Here is a 17,125-nt window from a genome sequence, read left to right on the forward strand (position 1 = left end):
GACTGCAGTCAAGAAGACCCAACTTCAAATCTAACTTCAGACACATATTAGTTGGATAATACTGGCCAACTCACTTAACCTCTGCTTAATCCTCTGGAGAGGGAAATGGCTAACTACTCTAGTGTCTTTGCCAAGAAAACGCCATCTGGGATCAGAAGCATCAGGAACGACGGAACAACCATTTATATGGAATATACTATAGATTACGTGTGTATGCGCATAGAATTGACTGTTGTGATGAATTTGGGGAAGATTTCTGATGATTTTTTCCCCTCTAAAATATATATTCAGAATTCCACTTTCAATAAAAAAGTCTGAACGTCAATCTTAGCTGACGATCGTTGAAAGGGGGGATTTGAAAGTCATTTATAACTGACATTCATTCAACACTTTAAACACATTGTCTCTTTTTACCCTCACAACAATCTTATGAAATAGGGCTATGACTATATTAACTCCATTTTGTAGATGAGAAAATTAAACCAAGATGATGTTCAGTGATTTGTTTATTGTCACAGGTACAACCAGGATGGAGCAGAATTTTATTCCAGGGCTTCCTGAATCCAAGCTCTCCACTATATAATTTTGCTTCTTATCCAGGATGCAGAAAGGCTTGGAAGACAGAAGGAAATCTTGACCCGGACCATATATTACTTCAGTCTCTGAGCTTTAGACCACTAGACAGTGCCACGATGGGTCTATTGTGAGAGAGAACTGTATATTTGGGACCCATATAGAAATTATAAAGCAAGAGTGTCAGCCACAGAAGGGACAGTCTTTTAGTCCAATCCCTTCGTTTTTCAGATGGACCATAAAGGCAAGTGATTCTGAGAAGCCAGGCATAGTATCTGGGGGAGCAAACAGACCCGAGGCAGGCGAAGATACAATATGCTCACAACATTCTCCTCTCGCTGAGGAAAAGCAGGTGAGACCGGTTACCCTCATTCTCACACACCACAAAGGGGAAGGGCAATAAGCAAAGTGCCTTAATTATGTAATTTGACCTATACAACAACCTCGGGAGGTGGGTGCTGTTATTATCCTGTTACAGATGAGGAAACTGAGGCAAATGAAAGTTAAGGAACTCCACTCAACTATCTGTGCCAAGAAAATCCCAAATGGGGTCAAGAAGAGTTGGAAACAACTAAAATGACTCAGCAACAACAACAACCACAACCAAAATCACCCAGGATCACTTCGGTAAGTGTCTGAGGCTGGATCTGAACTCAGAGTCTTGCTGGCTGCGAGCCAAATATTCTATTGATTGCATTTCAATCCACCAAGTTTGAAAGTTATCTTTTTTCTAGCTTCCTTTCTCCCTTCAAGTTGCTCTCAATGCTCATTTTCACCTGATTCTCCCTCCTCCCCCCACCAAAGGGAGAGTGGTTGTCATGGGAGGGACAAGTCGGCTTCGGACAAAGGACCCTGGTGTCTGGGATAAGGGAAAGCTGCTGCTTCAGCAGACATGTTCTCTTAGCAGTTCAAAGGGAAGGGGGGGCATCAAAGGGCCTTTGAGGCGGCAATTTCGGCAAAGGATGGCAGCCGACAGGAAGGAATCACATGCCTTTCTCCACACTCTGGAGGGGTGGAAGGAGATGGAAATTATCAGGAGGCTGATAACTGTCTCAAACATGTCTGAAGAGGACAGACATTAGCTCAGGAGAACAAGATTTAAGCTGGATGACACAAAGCCAGGCAGGGCACCATTGCCAAGGAGCCAAATTTCAGTCACAGTTCTAGAAACAGACTAGTTTTGTATCTGGAGGTGGAGTCAGGAAGACTGCAGTTTGAAGCTTGTCTCAAATACTTTCTAGGAGTGTAATCTTGGCAAGTTACTTAATCTGAGTCTCAGTTTCCTCATGTGTAAAATGGGGATAATAAAAGCAACTACCATCCCAGGATTCTCGTAAGAATCCAATAAGATAAGCCAAGTAAAATGTTTTACAACCTTAAACTATAATTTAAACAAACTCTATACATTCCAGTTGGTGGTTGTGTTCTCTGTTATTATTATTATTATTCTCTGCATTGAGGAAGGTGTTTTTAGACAATTATTTAAACAACAAGCACTGACAGACTGTTCTTCAAGTTGGGAGTTTTCTATACCAATAAATCCACAGCTAATGTTAATAAAGATAATAATGAGAATAATTGTTATTATTATAACAATAAGATATACATATGTACCTACATTAGAGGTTGAAAACAACTCCAGAGAATGCAGGAGAAAATCAAGGCTGTATGTTTCTAGACTCTCACTTGCACATTTTACAGATGAGGAAACTGAGGGATCAACAAGGCTGGGTGATTTCCCCAAGAATATACATGTAATAGTGGGCAGAGCCGGAATTTAGACCCAGGTCCTATGATATCAAACCCAGTGCCATTCACCAGATCAAGAGGGAAGCGTCAACAATCTAATTTCTACATCATTCCTGACTCTAATGAGTTATTTCATGTAAAATGCATTAGAAACAAGTGAGACTTGAGGAACCTACTATCTACTTCTGCAATAACAGAGCCAAGGCCCTAGAGCTGTCCTCCCCCTCGAGGGTGTGATCACTGAGCTCACCATTCTGGCCACTTTTTCATTTCAGATAAACTCCCTCTCTCCCTCCCTCTTTCATACTATTACATGGTTGGAATAAGGCATTTGTCAGATGGAAGTAGTAGAAATAGGAGTTGAAATATATAATGCAAAAGGAGAGAGACTGACAGAAACCGAGATCGTCAGAGAGACAGAAAGATAGAGGAGGGAGGAGGGAAGGAGAGAAAGAGGGAGAGAGACAGAGATAGAGACAAAGAGAAACAGAGAGAGGCGGGGAGGGAGAGAAACAGAGACAGAGAGACAGAAAGACAGGAGAGGGAGAGAGAAACAGAGACAGAGTGAGGGATAGGGAGAAAGACAGGAGGAGAGACAGAGAGAATGAGGGAGGGAAGAAAAGAGAGAAATAGGGAGAGGAAGGAGAGACAGTAGAGAAACTGATTTTTTGGAAATCTCAAAAGGAAAAAAATACTGAAAATATATTTTAAAATAGCTCACTATCTTGCCCAAGAGTTTCCCACAGGCTATTTTCTGAGTCCATGTGCAGGATGCCCAGGGCTGCAGCTCCTGCCCTCAGGCAGCTAACACTGTGCTGGGGTTATAACGGATACTCTTTGCAGATACAAATTACACAAAGTGAAGTTCGCAGTCATATCCAAAGTCACTTGAGTTTGTAGCTACAAAGTTTCCGGCCTGGGCGAGTCAGGGATGGGAGCTCTGGAGAAGAGCTTTGAAGGAGGTTGGGGATTCTAAGGTCAAGCTGAGAAGGGAGGCCATTCCAAACCTGGGGAGAGCCCACCCAGGAGGAGGAGCTCCAGGGCCACGTGCTAGGAAGGAGGGAGGGAGGAGGCTGATTTGGCTGGAACGTTCATGAGTGGGCGCCAGGCCAAATACACATGGAGCACTTGGCCAGAACCGAGGGAAGCCGGCCCATTTGTGTTCTCTTCAGCATGGTGGGCTGGCTCCCTCACCTTTCTTTAAAGAAACAGTCTTAGATCACAGAATGAACGTGTCTACACTACAGAGATGCTCAGGAGGTATTTTCATGGCTCCTGTGAATCACATAGAATTCAGTGGGAGCCTCTTGCTCTGGCTAATAGCACCATTCTCCCTTCAATCCCACACCATTGGGCAATCCTGCCACCAGCCAGTGTTTATCTTGAAAAGAGAGCAAGGCGATTTATGGTGGGTAGACTCTGGCCAGAGAGATTGATTAGTATGCCTGTCTGCAAAAGGCCAGGGGTTTCCCTGCCTAAATTCACAGAACCTTTTAAGGTCACTGGAAACCAAATGAAGCATTCGACATATTTTGAATGGGCACTCCTGTGTAAATGCCATTACCTTTGACTTGTAACCAGTAAGCAAAACAATGAATTCATCGGGAGGCCTTTGGAAGCCATCCAGGTTCTCAGAATATTTTTGGAGGATTTTTGAAAGCGGAGAAATGTGGGTGAACAAGTTCTCACCTGAGTAGAGTTGGATTATTAGATTTATCTCAAGTCAGAACTAAGAGGATCATAAGATGTTGAGCTTGGATCTTGTTGAAAAGGGTTTTATCTCATCCAAACTGTTGTTATATCAAGGATGAAAATGATACTCACGAAGAAGGATCTTGTCCAAGATCTCAGAATTAGCTGGTTGACCCATGGAAGCCTGGCGCAGTGAAAAAGGGGAGGATTAAGAGGCAGAGATCAGAATGAGAATACTGGGATTCTCCTCAAATGATCAAGAGAGGACAGAGGTCTCAGTTTCCTCATTCTTACAATGAAAGGCTTGGACTAGCATCAGGGCTTCTTAAATCATTTCCACTCATACCTCTTTTCATCTGGGAAATTTTTACATCGCCCTGCACATATAGGTAGATAAACCAAACATTTATTGATAATAAATTATAATTTCACAATTTCCACATTGAATTACAAGATCCCATAGGAGGCTGCAATCCACAGTTTAAGAAACTGGTGACTAGATGATGTCCAAGAGGTCCTTCCAACTCTAAATCCTATTCTTGTGACTCTTTGCACTGTACCACACTGCCTCCAGTCCTAATGATTGTGACTGACAACATCTGGCTTCAATGTATCTAGTCATTTACAGACAGCATCTGCATTATCTTTGCATCTTAACATAAACGATCAGTTATTTACTATTCTGATGCTAGAAAAGGTAGAGTTATTTCTGAGTCATTTGATTTTTGTTGGTGCCTTTTTTTTTTTAATTCCAAAAACATTTGGAAAGTGAGCATGGCTTGATGGGGAGAATGCTAGACTTGGTATAGGATGTTCCAGACCTGTCTTCGACACTTCCTAGCTGTGGGATTTGGGGCAACCTCTCTGAATTTCAATATCCTCTTTAGCAAAATGGGGATTATAACACTTTTTGTTATATGACTATTTTTGTGACTTTGGGAAATCGGTCTCTTAATAGTCAAATCTGATGATCGTTTCTCAATTTTTGATCTTCTTGACCTTTCTTGGCATTTGACCTTCTTGGATACTTATTTTTTAGGGATCTTGGGACACTTCTGTCTTCGTTCTCTGATTACACCTGAATCTTTTTTGTTGACTCATCACCCATTTCTTATCCTCTAACTGTGGGGATCCTTTAGGGCTCAGTCTTGAGCCTTTTCTTCTTTAGCAACCTCATCTGTTCCCATGGGTTATATAACCATCTCTGCAGATAAGCTAGCCAATCCCAGTCTTTCTCCTGGGCTTTAAATGCCTACTGGGCATTTCAAGGTGGATGTCTTGAATGAATTTTAAACTCAGCCCTTTCAGAAAAGAAAATTTTCTCTCTTCTAAAATCTAAAATGCTTCCTCATAGTTTTTTTTTTTTTTTTTCAATCTCTCAGGGTCACCCTTGACATTATCCTCAACTCTTCCTGTCCCTCACTTCCCATCCTCAACCCATCAATTGCAAGGCATCACTCCCATTTCTTCTTCCCCTTCTCTCCACTTTCACAGCCACTCATCTTATTTTAGGACCTCACTACCTCCTACTCAGATTTTTGTAATGGCCATCTAACTGGTCTCTCTGCCTTTCTTCATGCACTTCATGCTGTTGCCAAAGGGATTTCCCTAAAGCCTAGCTAGGTCTGCCATGAGATTATTCTTCTATTCTGGAATAATCTATTGCTTCTAGGGGAAAAAAAATAAAATAGAAACTCCTCTGTTTGAAGTCCTCTATCACCTGGCCTCAATGTAACTTTCCAGTCTGACTGTTCCTTAATCCCCCTCCTGTGTGTAATCCTGACACACTGGCCTTCTCTCTATTTACCCGCACACTCCACACATTTACACTGGCCCTTTTCAAGGCTTGAAACAATCTCACACAAACCCTCTCTTCCTCCAAGCTGTAGCCCAATCAAGACAGTTTTTCCCGAATTCTAAAACTGCTAACATTTCCCACCCCACCCCAACTCCCACTAAATGGTATTATATTTAAGAAGTTGTCATTCAACCACTGCAGATCTATCTGACTCTTCATTTTGGATTTCTTGGCAAAGATACTGCTATTTCCATTTCCAGCTCCTTAAAATAGAGAAACTGAGACAAATGGAGTGAACTAGCTTGTTTAGGGTTACAAAACTAACAAATGTCCAAGGCTGGATTTGAACTCAAGAGGATGTTTTTCTTGGGCTCAACACTTCATCACTGTGCCATCTAGTTGCTCCTACATTTAAGCACCTTGTGTTTATTTGCATTTATTATTATGCTGCATATATTTATACATACACGCCATTATTGTCTCCTTCATCCCCCAGAATGAAAGCTCCCTGAAAAGGGATTTTTGTTATTCTTTGTATTTATACCTAAAGTGTTCAATATAAGACGCTGACACATGGTAAGTACTCAATTAATTCTTATTGATTGATCATTTCACGGCTGTGGACCTTAGTTTCCTCATCTGTAATAAGAAGAGGTAAAATTCCATGACTTAGGAGTCCCTTTCAGATCAATATCTATGGTTTATGTTCTGAAAGATGTTTGCAAAGCATTTGCCAAATTTTATAGGTCACCAAATACAATCCCCTCATTTTACAGATACAGAAACTGAGGCACAGAAAAATGAAGTAACATCATAAATGGCAGCAGGGTTGAAGAAACATATGTGAATTCAAGTCCTCTGCCTCCAAGTTCGGAGTGCTAATCACTCCCCAATATTATCTCACTCCTTTCCATCAAATGAAGTTTGGATAGTCCATGTAAAATGGAGTTTATCATTAAAGCCAATGGCCCATCATCCAGGTTCCTAGACTTATGATGATAGTCAGGATCTCAATGGGTTCCTTTGCTCTAGTGATGGATTTTCCCTTTAAGTCTCGAGGCTATAGCCAACCAGGAGAGTTTATGGCTCTTTTGACAGTGACCTTTGCCAGGAGAAACAATTGAGATTGATTTTCCTTCTTGTCCCAAGCGATGAATTACCTGAACCATGTGCCCTGGGCCTCTGTTCTAAAACTCTCTAATGACCGACTCAGAAAAGCATCAGCAAATGTGACATTAGCTATTTTCCAATAGGTAACTGGCAAATGGAAAAGAGAGACTGAGGACAAGAAATACTTCAGAAGACTTTTTGGAGACTTTATATACAGAAAAATTGCTCATGGCAACCCACATGAAGCAGCAGATCGCTACAGCCCTGAGCTCCTCCAACAGACCATCCTTTGAATGAATCAAATGACTGCCACCAATTAAGTGCTCCCTGACCTCTGCCCTATAAAATGGAGAGGGAACAATTTTGAGTCTTCAACTATCTGAGGACATTTGCAATACACGAGCAGACAAAGACCTCCTCTCGACCAAGGGAGATCATGTCTTCTGTCGTACTCAGCAACGTGACCTCTTGGAGTCCCAGTACCCACTCCACAGAATACGGTACCTTTTTCTTGATATGAAAACACCCTAATAAAAGCGAGACAGGCAGTGTAGGAGAATGGTTAGATGGCCAGTCATGGACATAGAAAGAGTTTTAAGTCCTGGCTTTGACATGTACTGATTGTGTGACTGTAGACAAGTCATTGGTAGTTCCATAAATAGAGGGCTAGACTTGGAGTCGGGAAGACCAGAGTCCCTCAGACCCGTATTAAGTGTGTAACCCTAGTCAGGTAACTTGACTCAGTTTCCTCAACTATAAAATGGGAATAATAATGGCACCTATCTTCCAGGATTGTCTTGAAGATCAAATGAATTCAAATAAATTACTTTATTTGTAAAGAGCTTGCTAGAACAGTGCCTGATACATAGTTATATAAATGACAATTATTAGAATGTTTATTTTATAAGTAACATTGAAGCTTTAAGCATGGGATCATAAATCTACATCTTCAGAATGAGCAAAAGGCCTTGTGAGCTTGGAACTTCCTAGTGACTGGCCAGCTTCAAGGGTCAGTGTCGTTTCCAGTGTAGTTCATGCTGATTACTAATCCTAGACTGGCTCCCTACCAACCACCATTATTCAAATTGTCTTTTTTTTTTTTTTTCCTTTTTTGCAAGTCAGTTGTGGTTAAGTGACTTGCCCAGGATCACACAGTAAGTGTCAAGTATCTGAAGTTGAATTTGAACTCAGGCCAACTGTCTTAAGAGAAATCAGGAAATAATACAGAATACACCAACAGAATGAAAGAACCTCAGAGTTGCAAGAGGCCCCAGAGATCTCCTAATTCCACCCATGGCTGAAAGAATACCTATTATGACAGTGGTCGTGCTTTCTCTGCTTGGAAACCTCCATCAAGGGGGGATTTCCCCATGACCTCTCCAGGCAGCTTTGTTCAATTCTGTTCCAATGGTGAGGAAGATTGCCCTGACAATGAGCCTAATGGAATCTGATAGTACAGGGAGTGATGAGAAAGATGAATTTCAATTTCTTTGCTTTCATTTCATTATTATCTTCTGAAGAAACTTCTTGGTGGCAGACACAGAGAGATTAGGTGTCTCGCCCCAATTGCAAGAGGAAAGAAGCAGCAGTCTTATTGTGAAGCTGGAGACTTCTCTATTAGCCTATAAGTACCCAAAGTCCAATGTGAATCAAAATATTAATAATATGCCCCCTTTGGAGGCAGGACTCAAAGGCAGAGCTTCTAGTGCTGTTCTAGTCACCAAAGTCCAATGTAAATAAAAATAATAATATGCCCCTTTTGGAGATAAGACTCAAAGGTAGATCTATCTTCCTAGCACTATTCTAGCCACCAAAGTCCAATGTGAATAAAAATAATAATATGCCCCTTTTGGAGGCAGGACTCAGAGGTAGATCTTCCTAGCTCTGTTCTAGCCACCGAATATCAATGTAAATAAAAATGATAATAATAGGCCCCCTTTGGAGGCAGGACTCAGAGGTAGATCTTCCTAGCACTGTTCTAGCCACCGAAGATCAATGTAAATAAAAATAATAATATGCCCCTTTTGAGGTAGGACTCAAAGGTACCTAGCACTGTTCTAGTCACCAAAGTCCAATGTGAATAAAAATGATAATAATATGCCCCTTTTGGAGGTAGGACTCAAAGATAGATCTTCCTAGCACCATTCTAGCCACTGTGCCAGGCTGCTTAATTTAAAGATCATTTTTTCCAGGCTACAATTTTTGGAGGTGAGAAAACTGAACACCAAAGAGAGTGAAGAGTTTGTTTATGAGACAGAGTCAAGAATCCAAGCTTGTCCTTGAGAGACAGTGTGGTATAATGGATAGAGAACTACCAATCTAGTGTCAGAGGAACCATGTTTAGATCTGACCTCTCTGGACTGCAGGAGTTATTTTTTTCTCCCTTTAAAATATGGGATATGTGTATGTGGGGAGATCACATCTTCTAAATTTATGATTCTATGACAAATAGAATTCAAGGTTGGATACGACATTAGAGGTCAACTATCTCAATGTACTCCTGAAAAACCTGGTTAATTATATTGACTTGAGGGTTTTTCTAAAGTTTAAAAAAAAATATGATTAAAACACTTGGGGGAGATAGTGAGGCTGTCACACACTCATAGAATAAGGAAACAACATCATCGATTGAGAAAGGTCAGGAGTTACTGGCCCACAGAGAGTGGGATCCCAAGTGAGGAGCACTATAGGGAATCAGTTTTTACAGGGCTCATCCTGGAATGGGCTAACCACCACACACCCTCAGAGCTCTCCCTGACATCATAACTACCATCTACATCATCAAACGGTCCAGGACATTCCCAAGTAACAAGAGGCCAGCCAAGAAAAAAATGACGGCGTCCCTGAGAAAGACAAACACGGCCCAGAAAGTCGCCAGTTGGCCAGGCAAGTGTTTTTTGTTTTCTTTTTAAACTTAAGGAAAACAAACAGCACTGATTTTTTTCTTCCATACTCCCTCCAGTTTTCAAAGGCATCTGGACCTTGACCTGGTTGTTACGGATAAAGGAGAGTACTTTGTATACAGCCAAATATTTACTGGAAGCTGCTGGCAAGACTAAGAATGAGGGCTTGGCTGTCCCTGGGAAAAAAGGCAGCAAGAAGCTCCTCATTCCCCAAGGTATTTTATTTCTGAGGCTAAGAGTGGGGGATGGAGGGAAAGGAGAAGATGTGTGTGGATAGAACAGTGTTGGGAGGGAAAAGTAGATGGGAAAAAATAGTAAGGGCTTCAGATGTTTGAGTTGTGCCTGGAGGACTAGCTTTGTTTTATTAGAAAGCTAAAATGCAAATCAGAAATTAAAAACAGCATCCTAAAATATATCAAAATTTTAGAGCCCTAACAAATGTATAATCAAGGCAGGGAGGGAGAGAGAGAGAAGAAAAAAGAGAAAGACACACAGAGAGACTCAGAGAGATGAGACACAGAGAGACACAGTCAGAGGGACAAAGAGAGAGATGAGACAAACAGAGACACAGAGAGAAAGAGACAGATAGAGACACAAAGAAAACAGAAAGTGGTGGGAGGGAGGAAGAGAAAGAGAAACTGACACACACAGAGAAACAAAAAGAGATGGACAGAGACACAAAGACAAGAAAGAGAACGGAAAGCAGTGGGAGGAAGGGAGGAAGAGAAAGAGAGACAAAGACACAGAGAAAGAGAGACAAGAGAAAGAAACACAGAGAGAAACAAACAGAGAAAGAGACAGACAGGCAGAAACACAGAAAGAAAGAAAATAGAAAGAGGTTGGAGGGGTAAAGAGGAAGAGAGAGAGAGTCAGACAGAGACACACAGATGGAAAGAGACACAAAGATAAGACAAAAACCAGAAAGCAGTGGGAAGGAAGGAGGGAAGGGAGAAAGAGAGAGAGAGAGAGAGAGAGAGAGAGAGAGAGAGGAGAGAGAGAGAGAGAGAGAGAGAGAGAGAGAGAAGAGAGAGAGAGAGAGAGAGAAGAGAGAGAGAGAGAGAGAGAGAGAGAGAGAGAGAGAGAGAGAGAGAGAAGAGGAGGGAACAGGTAAGAGAGATGGAGACAGAGGGGTAGAGACAGAAAGAAAGAGAGAGACAGAAACAGAGAGGGAAACACACAGAGAGAGAAAGTACCTGGAGAAAACGTAGCTGCAGGAAAAACACACTCTTCACATAGAGTTTCTTTCCAAAGGCTGAAGTGAGTTGCCCTCAAAGCCAGAAGAAATGGCTTTAAGTCCTACCTCTGATCTCAGGCAAGACCCTTCAGCTCCTGTGCTCTAGACAGCTCATTAAGACAACTGTGCAGAGCAGGTCCCTTCCTTGTTAGGAGGAGTTGCTCTCCTTATTCCTGTCCTTCAACAAGACAGTCTAGGGATATAGCACCTGGAATTCCAAATGGTTTCTGGGATGTGTGGGGAGGAGGGGGTGTCCTAGAATATAGGAAGTTAGAGACTCTCTTCAATTAGCCAAACAAATAGCTTTTGCTTGAAGTTATCAGCTTAGTTAGAGAATTCCTGGCTCTTAACTTTCCTTGTTTTCCCCCACTAGGGCTAAGGATGAGACAATGGATGGAGCTCAGAACCTGGATAGAAGACCTGAATAACTCATGGCAAGTCAGTTTGCTCATCAGTAAAATGGACTAGAAAAGGAAATGGCAAAGCACTCCAGTATCTTTGCCAAGAAAAAACCAAACAGGGTCACACAGAGTCAGAGATGACTGAACGATAACCACTAAAGATCAAGAACAAAAGACCAAAGAGATGTCTCCTCTACTATAGACATAGAAGAAGAAAGCTTACAGAGTTGGGGGTTTTGGGCAAATGGGGAAAAGGACTGGTGTGAGTCAGGTACACTAGAGAGAAAGGGTGGAAGAAAGACTCAGTGGTGTAATGTCCTTTATAACCACCTCACAGACTATTGCTTGGCAGAGTTCGGTGGGAAAGGACACTGGATTCGAAATCTTAGGATGTGGGTTCCAAATCTGACCCTGTCACATGCTGGCTGTGGGATTCTGGGCAAATGACACCTTCCAGATCTCTGAGCAAGAGCAGAGGAGAGGGACTATTCCTACCTGGGAGTTCCCTACATCAATAAAACCTCAGGTCTAGTGCCCATCTCCTAGGATAGTCACCATTTTGACGACCATTCATCCCCTTCTAAACCATTTTTCACTGAGAAGAGTTAGGGAGAAGAGTAGTTAAAGGCATAATGAAACAAGAAAGGGAAAGGGTCAGGAAGAGAGGAATTCGAGATGTCAGGAAACTGGCTGCCTTTCCAAAGAAGAACCTTGAAGCTCCTGACCTCCCAATGACTCTTAATTCAAGTGCTGAATCTTCATCTCAACTCGCCACCCACAAGCAGAACCACGCCAAAAATCACACCATCATTGACCTCTGAGTGCCTACAGTGATGTCCTTGCTCTTCCACCTTTCCATCTCTCCCATTGACTCTTTGCCCCCTTTGGGACCTTATCTTCCTCTCCTTGCTTTACTTGGCTCCCTACCTGGCCGAGCCCTAGTACTTAGTCCTTCTAAGTCTTACTCATTAGGAACCTAGAATCCTTTAATTGTGTTTGTTATTAATATTCTCTACTGTCCACCTCTATTCACCTCCAACCTTGGGTGTCACACACTCCTCTGCCTTCTTCCTCTTACCCTTGGACCACCTAAAACCCCATTAGAAGACTGTTTAATTCATATTAGACACATTTTTTCCTCCTGCTTTAAAGGAGCCCATTCACTGCTTACTTGTCATTGACATTAATTTTTAAAGGGAACACTTTTAATAATCCCCACCCTTCTTTATCTGTCATGGTGCAGTGGGAAAGAACACTGCATTTAAAACATTACGGCTCAGACTCCAGTTTTGGCTCTACAACCTGTAGACTTTGAACAAATCAATTATTCAACTGAATTGAGGGGTTGCCTTAATGATTTCTAAGACGCTTTCTAGCTCTATGACCTGTGTCAGAATCAAGATGAAAAACAAAAAATCTAACCTTAACTTTGGGATAACATGGGAAGTTACTAACTTCCTGTGGTACTCACACTGTACTAATTAACAAAGGGTAAGTATCCATTTGTGAATACAGTCTCTCTATTTTTCATAACTATATTCACAAATGGGTACATTCACCATTTATTAAATAGTACAGTTGTAAGTATAATTTGACGTATACATCATGGAACTACATGATGAAAGAACAGGAAGGGATTTTGGCAGTCTTTGGTTGGAAATCCTCCATCCTTTCAATGATTCCTATAATTTAGATTTAGGGTACTAAAGAGATACGTCACAGGGTCTGGATTTGTTTCTTGGGTTTGCCACTTAATACTCATGTGACCTCACAGGTTATTTTAGTTACTTCATCTATAAAATGAAAGGATTGGACCAGATAACCCCTAAAATCACTTCAAGATGCAAATTTTGGTGATCTGGTTGATTTTACTACAAAGTCAATTTCCAAATTTCGATGGCAATGTACACTGAGAAAGCAGGTATGGAGTTGGACAAATATTAAGCCCTGATGCACTCATGAATGAGCATAGGTTTGGGTTATATATGAATGGAGTTGTAACTAGCCTGGGCAAACTGGGCTTTGCCCCAGGTTGCTAAAATGTGGAGCATGTTCTTTCTTCTATAATGTCTGACATTCCTGCTAACTCACACACAGACATCTGAAGCCACTGAGCCTGGGCAGAGACCGTTCGGGTTACCTCACTGGAGTGTCCCTCCCCTTTCCAGATCTACCTTGTTTCTTAACCCCTTGAAGGTATTGAGCACTCTCTCCCAAAATAACCACACTTAACTCAAACCAAGCTGCCCTAAGATGCAAATAGTCCTAGTTACAGCTCTGGATATGGATATATTTTGGTGGTTTTCCTAACTAAAATCGGGGGACCCAACCAATGTGTAAACAAGATTCTGGCCTTGTCTCTATTCCCCAAACTCTAAAAGAGAACATATAGCAGATGAAAGAATTTACTTTTAAAAATTGTGTTAAGAGACCAGTTCAATCCTCAAGTATTTTTTTCCCATATCTTTTTTGAAACTAAACAGACACAATGGACATGTAAAACTTGTTACTGGCCAGATTTGTCTCCCACTGTGACATCAAAAATAATAACCTTACTTGTCTATTTTATTTTCCATGGCTAAAAGGGGAAAAGTCCACTAGAATCATCTTTCTCCACATCTCTCAACTCTTAAAAAAAAAAAAAAAAGCTGGGGGGAGATGTAGCATCTTCAATCACAAGACCTCTCTAAAACATAGCTTATCTTTTTGGCCCACTGGAGAGCTCAATCAGGCAGTGCTTCCCCAGAGATTGCTTCCCTGAGAAACTTGACCTGTGAGCTCCCACAGAAGAGGAAAGTAGTTTTCTAATAGCTGCTCTGACCTTCCCACACTTACATTTGGCCCAGATTGACTGTGCCTGCTGTTCTATCTTCTCATATTGTCTGTACTGCTCACCCCCTCAAGAGTGTCCTCCAGCTTTCTGCAAACAACAGCCCCCTCACCAAACCTCCCCGTCCAGAAGCTAGCAAAGGCAAAGCTAATTATTAAGCCTTGGATTAGCCAATTTGGAGACCCTAAATAAACCGCTGTAATTTTTTTATTAAATATTTCGACAAGTGGAAAGCTTTCTGCTTGGCTGGTTCATTACCCATAAATGCTCTCTCCCTACCTACCTTGAGAGGGAGTATGGATGGATTGAGTTATTAAGCCCATGCCTCCTCTGTTACCAAGAATGGTTCTAATCAGTCTCCTCAATTTCCCATTTCTTGGCCTGTCTATTTATTAAATTTCCCTGAGACATCACTGTATGCTTTACGAGTAAGGTGCCTACTATGTTGGGCCCTTTCTTTTGTCCTTCCCATTGACCACCATAAAGAAAAGACAATTCATTGATTCTAGTTTTTTTATTGGCATTAGTAAAATAGTCAGATTGGGGGTAGGGCTGGGATGAGTCTCCCTGGATGCCAGAGAGAACATTCAGTTCAGGATCAAAGACCTTCCACCATTGACAATGGAGATGAGTAAATCATATTTATTTAGCCTTACATTTATTTTCAACCCTCTGATCCTTTGATGCTTTTGCTTTATGAGATGCAACAAAAGCAAGCCATTCTATTGGTTCTCTAGGTTTTGGAAAGGCCACATGATCTCATTTATGCAGGACTGCCCCTAACTTACAGGGAAATACTATGGGCAAATCCCCTTTCAAAAAGGGTATCAATCTAAGGATGGCTTCCTACAGAGTGCTTGTAGGCTTTAATACTCTCTAGACCTGGTTTTGTCACAGGATCATTGGCTTAGAATTGGAAGGGACCTTGGAAGTTAGGAAGTCCAATCTGTATTTTATAATAAAGGAAAATGACTAAGGTCACACAAACAGTCAATAGCAGGGCTGGGATTTGAATCTCTGCCTTTGAACTGAGCATTTTTCGCCCTGCTGCCCTCTATCACATTCAGTCAGGCCATAAACTTTTATCTATCTATTTATCAACCAATAAGTATGTATGAAGTTCCTTTTGTATGACAGACATTATGTTAGGTGTTGTAGATACAAGGACATATACGTGCTAATGATAATCTGCCATTTTTTTTGGGGGGGGGTAGAGGTTAGATCTCAATAGTAAAATCCAAATGTCATTTCTCCTTTATTTTTCTCTAAACAGCATCTGAATCTCATTAGTTTTAGTTTAAATAAGGGGTGGAATGAGAATGGGGAGACGGTATAGCAATAATATCAAGCTTTTCTTCTTCCTTCCCTTCTCTGTCCCAATCAAACGCAACTTTTCACGACTTCCCTTCCCCAACTCCGGTCTTTTTCTTCTTCCCAGCTCAGCTTGGACTAAACTGCTTACCCCTCCCACTCGACATTCCAAAATTCTTCTGTGTTCCCATTGCCTCCACAAAGGCTATCCCAGTGACGTGAATCAGCAAGCAAACACACTCCCCCTCAGAGTCAAACAACCAACCTCTCTCCTCCAGCCTACTTACAACTGCAAAAATAGAAAAATGCAGGCGGCGGGGCTGGGGGGTGGGGAGAGGGATACCAGAGAGGCTGCCATGAAATGTCACTTTGTGGGAGAGAGGGACTGTGCCTTTGAGATGTATGTCATTGTCGTAGGACCTCAGAAATACTCGACTGCTAAATTCTGACAAATTATACCTGATCTAATGAAATTGGGGCCATATGCTAGATAGATTGTAATGGAGTTAAAGCTTGAAGATTCTACTAACTTGATAGTAAATTCTACAAACATTGATTGAACACCTAGATGGAGGGGACTGTACTGGGGATATAAAAATGAATAAAGCATGATGTCTTCAAGGAGCTTTCAACATATTTGTAACTTTCTAAAGAGCGATTACTCAATCACTTTGGGTTATATATTTCTGAAGCCAATGAAAAGGTTCTTTCCATCTCTAACGCCTACAATTCTATATTTCTCTCATTTTGTTTATGGACAACATGCCTTTTCTGCAAAAAGTGTCTGTTATCTATCACAAAGATAGTAACTGTGCATTTCCCATTTTTGTATACTTTAGACTCAAAACGCACAAAGAAAAACAAAAAACAATGCTCCTTTATGAATGTTAATGCTAATATTAATGATCATGCTATCTTTAGCTAATGCTAAATTCTGTAAGGAAAAAGAGATGGTGTTTCTTATTACTTAGACTTAAAGAGTATTTTTCATCTCATTATGTATCAATTCTGTTCACTAATTTAGTGAAAAGAAAGCAGAAAATTCCAATTCTATAATGTGAAAGCCAATATTAAGATTAGTCAAATAATGTAGAAATTGGGTGAATACTGGAGTTCAGTCACATCTTAAATACTTTTATAAAAAAAGAGAGTCCATTTCCACATGACCTTAGGCAAGTCAATCTAGTTATTTCAAAGATTTGAATGGGATGACCAGTCAAGTTGATCAAGGATTGAGTTCAATGAATGACGATGGCTACCTTTTGTCTCCAATTCCCAAACTTCCCCCTGGTGGCATTCAGAAGGATTCCACCTTTCCCATTTTCATACCGTTAGCTTTCATACTTGCATTGTAGTTGTAAAAGAAGGTCAGCATGTGGAACTCAGGAGAACTTATATCCCTATAATAGTCAAGGAGTGCTTTAGATGTACTTCCTCCCCACCCCCCAAGAAGAATCCACTTACTTCAAGAAAATATCGAACTGACCCTAATATATCAGAAAAAAAAATCTTAAAATTGAGAGT

The 17,125-nt window shown here is 41.2% G+C and overlaps 1 protein-coding gene and 1 long non-coding RNA gene across 12 annotated transcripts in view; one reads left to right on the forward strand and one right to left on the reverse strand.

The window, feature by feature from the left end:
* LOC127550926 (uncharacterized) overlaps window positions 1-16,233 on the forward strand; it is a 32,884-nt gene extending 16,651 nt beyond the window's left edge. For 7 of the 11 annotated variants that reach the window (XR_007950973.1, XR_007950964.1, XR_007950974.1 and 4 more), the window contains 4 exons: window positions 805-925; window positions 1,052-1,200; window positions 7,066-10,040; window positions 11,433-16,233. This is a non-coding gene — a long non-coding RNA (uncharacterized LOC127550926). Of the gene's footprint in view, window positions 1-804; window positions 926-1,024; window positions 1,201-7,065; window positions 10,041-11,432 lie in introns of all 11 variants that reach the window. The other 4 variants (XR_007950968.1, XR_007950970.1, XR_007950965.1 and 1 more) reach the window with 4 other exon arrangements.
* Window positions 1-17,125, reverse strand: part of ADAMTS9 (ADAM metallopeptidase with thrombospondin type 1 motif 9) — a 181,957-nt gene that overhangs the window by 55,137 nt on the left and 109,695 nt on the right. The gene's annotated exons all lie outside the window — the stretch shown is intronic.

The sequence above is a fragment of the Antechinus flavipes genome, chromosome 1, assembly GCF_016432865.1.
Source record: "Antechinus flavipes isolate AdamAnt ecotype Samford, QLD, Australia chromosome 1, AdamAnt_v2, whole genome shotgun sequence".
Classification (NCBI taxonomy): Eukaryota; Metazoa; Chordata; class Mammalia; order Dasyuromorphia; family Dasyuridae; genus Antechinus; species Antechinus flavipes.